We start from the raw sequence: 8,498 nt of genomic DNA on the forward strand, positions 1-8,498 counted from the left end.
GCAGCCCTCATCGAGTCCCAGTCTGTAGTTTTGAAGCATGTGCGGAGCTCCTCCACAGCCTCACGGGTCCACTGCTTTGTTGTCCTCACCACAGGTTTTGAGAGCTTCAGCCTCTGTCTGTACGCGGGGATCAGGTGGATCATGTCGTGGTCAGAGAGGCCGAGTGCAGCGCGGGGCACTGCGTGATAAGCCCCGCTTATCGTGCTGTAGCAGTGGTCTAATGTCTTCTCCTCTCTGGTCGGACATGTGATATATTGTTTATATTTGGGAAGTTCCTGACTCAGGCTGGCTTTATTAAAGTCACCAAGTACGATGATAAGAGAGTCCGGGTATGTCCGCTCCATGCACAGAATCTGCTCTGTGAGCGCGCACTGGGCCTCGTGCACGTCCGCGTCCGGCGGGATGTAAACAGCAGCCAGTATGAATGAAGCGAACTCCCGCGGAGAGTAGAACGGTTTACAGTGAAAGAAAAGATATTCCAGTGAGGGAGAGCAGTGCTTAGCAATCTCTGTCACATCCGTACACCAGCCACTGTTTATGTAGAAGCAGACTCCTCCACCTGTAGCCTTGCCAGAAAGCGCAGCTTGCCGGTCTGCGCGGAGGAGATGAAATCCCTCCAACTGGAGCGCGCAGTCCGGTATCTCCTCACACAGCCATGACTCCGTGAAGCATAACACACAGGATATGGAAAAGTCTCTATTCATGCTCCTCATCAGTATCAGTTCGTCCATTTTGTTCCTAAGTGAACGCACGTTGGAGAGGAAAATCCCAGGTAAGGCTGTGCGTAATCCACGTCTCCTTAGCCTCACAAGCACGCCAGCGCGCTTCCCTCTCTTTCGGCGTCTCACTTTCTGGGCCAGAGTGTTTAATAAATCCGCCGCAGATGCGACAAAAACAGGAAAAAAATCCAAAGGTGTTGTGGACCTAATGTTTAAAAGCTCTTCTCTGGTGTAAGAATACCCAGAAGAGTGTCCAGACACAGAAATAACGCACAAAAACAAACAAAACAGAGCGCTACCTGGGTGCCTGAGCTTGGACTCTATGAAATTGATAAAAGTAGTTTTTAGAAGCTCATTTGCAAAAATATTGACAAGCTCAGTGATTATTGTCCACTTTCTTTTTAGCACAAAGGTACAAGGTTCCTCCTCCCACTTAAGCATATGCCACTATGGAGCTTGTGAAAGAGAAACAATAATATGTCTTTCATAGTGCAGCCAGCTTGATTGGACCCCACTTCAACAACACTGCCACAGAATGACCATCAGCCCCAAAAGCCACCTCGGACTCCTGGTCCCATGGAGTGTTCCCCACCATGTAAGGCATATGCTGTACCATGGCATAAAATGCCCCCCAACCTCATGCTTGCCTTAAGAGAAAAGAAAAGACCAAAGCCTAAGGAGAGAAGAGAGCTTGTTCATATTGTAATTGATGATGTACTCTGTAACAGTCACATACGCCCTGGGAGAGCAAAACTGTGAGAGATTGCCAAGCAGATTGTGCAGCAGTATCCCTGCTCTTTCCAAGACCGAGAACTCAGTGGAACTAAAATCATTGAAATACCATATGATTCTCTGTTTATACAACTAGAAAACAGAGTGGATAATGTTAGGAGGCCATTAACAGTCTGCTCAGCAAGAAAACCTATAGAAGAGGAAGATGCTGTGAGGAAGAAGCCCATGCAATCAGACTCTAATGGATGTGTTGCATGGCATCCTGTGGTTGAGGACACAACAGAGCTAGAAAACAAACAAGATGAGTTAAAACATGCCTTCCACACCAATCATCTTCAGGAATCATCTGTTTTAAAATTGATGGCTGAAACATATTGTATCCAACGTGCAACTATAAACAAAGGAACTGCTATAAACAAAATAGTGGATGAGTGGCCCTTCTTTCTTGAGGCAGTCCACCTTTTTGATCACACAGAGAAGCTCCTTGGGTTTCCAGTTCAAACAAGGCTATCAGATGAACTGACAAGAAAAGAAAAGCCCATCAAGGAATTTCTTGGCTTAAAAGGAATCGAGATGCATAAAGATCCATTACCACTGGTTGCTGGGATTGCAAAATTCTTCAAAGAAAATCCTGACCATCTTTTGTACCAAAATGAGGTGGGTTTAATTTTTTTTTCTTTCTTTACTTTAATTTTATTTCTGAGAATAATATGTCTTGGGTTTTTTTGTTTGTTTTGTTTTGTTTTGAAGTTTTTTTTTTTGTCTGGTTTAGTTTACTCAAGCGTAAGATACACTTTTGAATGTAATGACCAAAATACCTTAAACTAAATGCAAACAATTATGCTTACCTCCCAAATGCCCATTTTGAGGTATGAAAAAACTTTCAACACCTTTGTTCTAAAATGACATGACACATGGTAGGAAACAAAGGGGAAAAGATTATTTGCTACTTAATAAAATTATTTTACACTCCTTGCTGTTTTTTAAACTTGATCTTTCAGCATCTCTGAATTGTTGACTAATGGTAGGAGCCTGGCAGTAAAGAAATCTATAGAACATTCATTGTGTTTCTTTGTTTTATTTTACAACAACAGATTTCCAGAACTCCTGGAGTGAGCATCCCGTGCACCCCCTGCATACTTGTCAGAAACTATGAAAATGTGTTCCTCCCAGTGTTTTACATGCAGCACATACATTTCTCAGGGGGGGCACTTCAAGCTATGTTATAGAACTTCAAATATAACTACAAATATTAGACCTAGTAAAAATATCAGGCCATGATTAACACAGTTGAGTCTTTTTTTTTTTTTTTTAATAGCAAACGCAGGGTTGCACCTCCATCTGGTGGCAGATGGCTGCATAACATTTAGCACAGCCCTGAATGGCACTGGGTGTTCATCAAAATCTTAACAATTAATAAATAAGCAAACAACATACTGCATTTGGACATGACAATTATCTTTTGTGATACTGGTGTTTTTATGATTTAAGGAGACCAACGATTCAAGCTAGCTGTCGATCAAGAAATTGTAAATGACCACATCAGTTCCCCCATCGTGGCCCTGGCCTATGCTTTTGCTTTATTTTATGTCTTGAACATAAAATACCCAAAGGAGATGTCACTCACTCTGGAATTCATCCAAAGGTAGGCACTTAAAATTTTGATGTCAAATGGAGGATTGTGATGTATTAACTTTTTCATACCTTTGAGACATTTCACTGGTGGCACCATATATGACACTGCAAGGCTGTGTTTTTAGGGCAGAAATCATAATCTCAGACTTTGATTCTCACCAAACTGTCAGAAATGGCTTCCATGAGGGTGGCACAAGGGTCTGGCATCTTTAGTGGACCCTGTGATCACTGCTCAGCGGATATTTGCCATAGAACACCACAACTGGCAGGTCCACTACTGACTCTTTGTTCTCTTAACTAGCAGGTTCACACTTAGCACATTTGACAGACATCAAGTCTCTAGACATTGTGGCAGATTTTTTTTCTCCTTTCCCTACATTGTAAATTAATACTAAATTGATCCATCCATCCCTCTCCCCAGCCACCTCCTCCAGCTCATCTGGAGGGACCCCAAGGCGTTCCCAGGCCAGCCAAGAGATATAATCCCTCCAGCGTGTCCTGGGTCTACCACGGGACCTCTTCCCGGTGGGACATGCCCAGAACACCTCACCCAAGAGGCGGCCAGGAGGCATCCTAATCAGATGCCTGAGCCACCTCAACTGGCTCCTTTCGATGTGGAGGACCAGCAGCTCTACTCTGAGCCCCTCCCGGATGGCCGCACTCCTCACCTTATCTCTAAGGGAGAGGCCAGCCACCCATCAAAGGAAACTCATTTCTGCCGCTTGTATTTGCGATCTTATTCTTTCGGTCACTACCCAAAGCTCGTGACCATAGGTAAATGGTAAATGGACTAGTTCTTATATAGCGCTTTTCTACTCAGATATGAGCACTCAAAGCGCTTACACAACACATTCTCATTTACATTCTCATTTTCTCATTACATTCACTCACATTCATACTCCGACGGAACGGTCGGAGAGCAACTTGGGGTTAAGTATCTTGCCCAAGGATACATTGGCACGCAGCCTGCAGTAGCCAGGAATTGAACCACTGACCTTCCAATCAGTAGGTGACCTGCTCTACCTACTGAGCTACAGCCACCAGGTGAGGGTAGGAACGTAGATCGACTGGTAAATCGAGAGCTTCACTTTTACACTAAGCTCCCTCTTCACCACAACAGACCGGTGCAGCGTCCGCATCACTGCAGGAGCAGCCCCGATCCATCTGTCGATCTCCCGCTCCCTTCTCCCATCACTCGTGAACAAGACCCCGAGATACTTGAACTCCTCCACTTGGGGCAAGAACTCGTTCCTGAGCCGGAGAGGCCACTCCACTTTTTTCCAGCTGAGGACAATGGCCTCAGACTTAGAGGTGCTGATTCTCATGCCTGCCGCTTCACACTCGGCTGCAAACCGTTCCACTGCGAGCTGGAGGCCACCCCCTGATGAAGCCAACAGGACCGCATCATCTGCAAAAAGCAGAGATGAGACTCTGAGGCCACCAAGGAAGAAGCCTTCCGCCACCTGGCTACGCCTAGAAATTCTGTCCATAAAAATTATGAACAGAATCGGTGACAAAGGGCAGCCCTGACGGAGTCCAACACCCACAGGAAATGAATCCGACTTATTACCGGCTATACGGACCAAGTTCTCATGGCGGTTGTACAAAGACTGAATGGCCCGCAACAACGGGCCAGACACCCCCATACTCCCGCAGGACCTCCCAAAGGACACCCCGGGGGACACGGTCGAATGCCTTCTCCAAGTCCACAAAGCACATGTAGACTGATTGGGCAAATTCCCATGCCCACTAAAATATCATTGAGAGGATAAAGAGCTGGTCCAGCGTTCTGCAACCAGGACGAAAACCGCATTGTTCTTCCTGGATCCGAGGTTCGACTAACGGATGGGCCCTCCTTTCCAGCACCCTGGCATAGATCTTACCGGTGTGGCTGAGGAGTGTGATCCCCGAAAGTTGGAGCACACCCTCCGGTCTCCCTTCTTGAAGATGGGGACCACCACCCTGGTCTGCCAATCCAATGGCACTGCCCCAGATCTCCACGTGATGTTGCAGAGGTGTGTCAACCAAGACAGCCCTACAACATCCAGAGCCTTCAGGAACTCAGGGCGAATCTCGTCCACCCCAGGGGCCCTGCCACCAAACAGTTGTTTAACTGCCTCAGTGACCTCACCCCCAGTGATGGTCAAGTCATCTCCCTCGTGCCCAGACTCTGCTTCCACTACAGAAGGCGTGTCAGTGGTATTCAGGAGGTCCTCGAAGTATTCCTTCCACTGTCCGACTGTAGCCTCAGTTGGAAGTCAGCAGCACCCCACCCGCACTATAAACCGTGAGAGTGGAGCACTGCTTTCTCCTCCTGAGTTGCCTGACAGTTTGCCAGAATCGCTTCGATGCCGTCCGAAAGTCTTTTTCCATAGCCTCACCAAACTCCTCCCACACCCGAGTTTTTGCTTCGGCCACTGCCCGAGCTGCATTCCGCTTGGCCTGCCGATACCCGTCAGCTGCCTCCGGAGTTCCACAGGCTAACCAAGCCCGATAGGACTCTTTCTTCAGCTTGATGGCTCTCTTCACCTCCGGTGACCACCATCTGGTTCGGGGGTTACCACCACGACAGGCACCAACCACCTTGCAGCCACAGCTCTGAGCAGCAGCCTCAACAATGAAGGTGCAGAACATGGTCCATTCAGACTCAATGTCCTCAGCCTACCTCGGAATGCTGTCGAAGTTCTGCCGGAGTTGGGAGTTGAAGATCTCCCGGACTGGGGCTTCTGCCAGGCGTTCCCAACACACCCTCACAATACGTTTAGGTGTGCCAGGTCTGTCCAGCATCTTCCCGCGCCAGCTGATCCAACTCACCACCAGGTGGTGATCAGTTGACAGCTCAGCTCCTCTCTTCACCCGAGTGTCCAGAACATACGGCCGAAGATGTGATGATACGATTACAAAATTGATCATCGACCTGCGACCTAGGGTGTCCTGGTGCCATGTGCACTTATGGACATCCTTATGTTTGAACATGGTGTTTGTTATGGACAAACTGTGGTTTGCACAGACGTCCAATAACAAACACCATTCGGGTTCAGATCGGGCAGGCCGTTCCTCCCAATCACGCCCCTCCAGGTCTCACTGTCATTGCCCACGTGAGCGTTGAAGTCTCCCAGCAAGACTATGGAGTCCCCAGATGGAGCACTCTCCAGCACCCCGCCCAGAGACTCCAAAAAGGGTGGGTACTCTGAACTGCGCATAAGCGCAAACAACAGTCAGGACCCGTTCCCCACCCCAAAGGCGCAGGGAAACTACCCTCTCGTCCACCGGTGTAAACTCTGACGTACAGGCAGCAAGCCAGGGTGATACAAGAATACCCACCCCAGCTTGCCGCCTCTCACCGAGGGCAACTCCAGACTGGAACAGAGTCCAGCCCTTCTCCAGGAGACTGGTTCCAGAGCCCAGGCCATGCGTGGGGTGAGCCCAACTATATCTAGCTGGTATCTCTCAACCTCACACACTAGCTCAGGCTCCTTCCCCACCAGAGAGATGACATTCCATGTCCCAATAGCCAGTTTCGATAGCCGGGGATCGGTCCGGCAGGGCCTCCGCCCTTGGCCACCAGCCAACACACACTGCACCCGACCCCTATGACGCCTCCTGCGGGTGGTGGGCCTAGAGAAGGGCGGGCCCATGTAATCTCTTCGGGCTGCACCCAGCCGAGCACCACGGGCTAATGCCCGGCCACCAGACGCTCTCCCTCGAGCTCCCTCCCCAGGCCTGGCTCCAGGGTGGGGATCCAGTAACACTATTCCGGGCAGGGTAAACAGTTCCCTTGCTGTTTCAATCATAGGGGTCTTCTGAACCGCTCTTTGTCTGGACCCTCACCCAGGACCAGTTTGCCATGGAAGACCCTAATAAGGGGACAAGCCTCCGGACAACATAGCTCCTGGGATCACTGGGGTACACAAACCCCTCCACCACGATAAGGTGGTGATTCACGGAAGAGGTGAAGAAACAAATACCCTAAAAATGTTTAGAACTACAATTGAACTTTATGAAATAACTTTATGACTTTAATGCTCTGCCTAGACCCACATTACATAAATCAATTTTGTCCCATATTATTTAATTAAATCCACCAGCTACATAATGAGGAATAAGCACACGAAGAACACCCACTTCCGCTATTAGAGCCATGTGACTTCCGGTACAAACCACCTTCTGCTATGGAGTTGCGGCATGGCGGCACCCTCTTGCCTGCAGCTTGGTACTCTTTGGGGTCCAGGCTTTGCCAAAGCATACAAACAAACACAGTGCGAAGGCTGTATGTACACAAAACACGGCACTAGCAGAGGATTTCAGGTGTCCTGTCTATCTCCAAAACTCTCCAAAAGTCGCTGACGCCACCAGGAAAAGTCGTTAAATTTGTCGCTAGTCACATTTTCAAAAAAAAAGTTGCTAAAAGGGTCTGAAAAGTTGCTAAATCTAGCGACAGAGTCACCTGACAGCGACAGAGTTGGCAACACTGGACTCTGGACTGGTTCTACATACCTCACATTTCCATGATGCATCAGGAGCTGTTTGACTTGGATCTTATTCATGGAGGATTGTAATGAGGACAAACAGCTGTTACGCTCACCTCTGACAATGAGAAACACTGATTTCTGTAGCAGCATGAGTCCATCCTTGTTGCAGACGGTGCAGGTGTAGACTCCACTGTCAGAAGGTTGGAGGTGTTTCAGGGTCAGACTGAGGTCTCCAGTTCTCAGAGGGTCTTTATTCATCTCTCTGTGTCCTCCATAAACCCGATCCTGTTTCTGGCTGCTGTCATACACGAGGACCATCTTTCCTTCACGATCAGTGAGTCTCCACTGCACTCTGAAGTCCTGAGGAAGGTCAGCTGAAAAGGGCAGCAGGACAGACTCCCCCTGTGTCACCTCCATCATCTCCACCTGGCAGTCTGAGAGAACAGAGCAGGACATGATGAGTACATACAGACTCATTGTGGTTGATGTTCTCTGTGATCTGTTATGTATGAAATTTTGTCCTCTTTAGTACTTTAATTTGGTTCTTAAAAAATAACAGAAAAAACAATGAAAATATGAGAAAATTAAAATACAATCCAATACAACTGTAGTAGTAGTACAGTAATGTCAATCCACACTCCCTCTGGGATAGAAGAGGGAAAAAATGGTGTTTGGGAATAACTGTGAGACAATATATTCAGTTATACTGTTACACATGTTAGAGCACGTGTTGCACTCATGGTGATAATATTATATATGGCCCATGAGATAATTTCATATGGTTATGCTTAATGGTCTGTTGCTCCTACCAATTATAATACAAATCCCACAATGCACTGCAACAGCTGCCGCACAGCCCATGACCTGTGCACTAACTTGTTTTCCTGTCTTGCCAATGACACAGTGATCAGTGATGAGCCACATTTAAGCTCCCTGACCC

This window comes from Archocentrus centrarchus, unplaced genomic scaffold (genome assembly GCF_007364275.1).
Source record: "Archocentrus centrarchus isolate MPI-CPG fArcCen1 unplaced genomic scaffold, fArcCen1 scaffold_24_ctg1_1, whole genome shotgun sequence".
Lineage (NCBI taxonomy): Eukaryota > Metazoa > Chordata > Actinopteri > Cichliformes > Cichlidae > Archocentrus > Archocentrus centrarchus.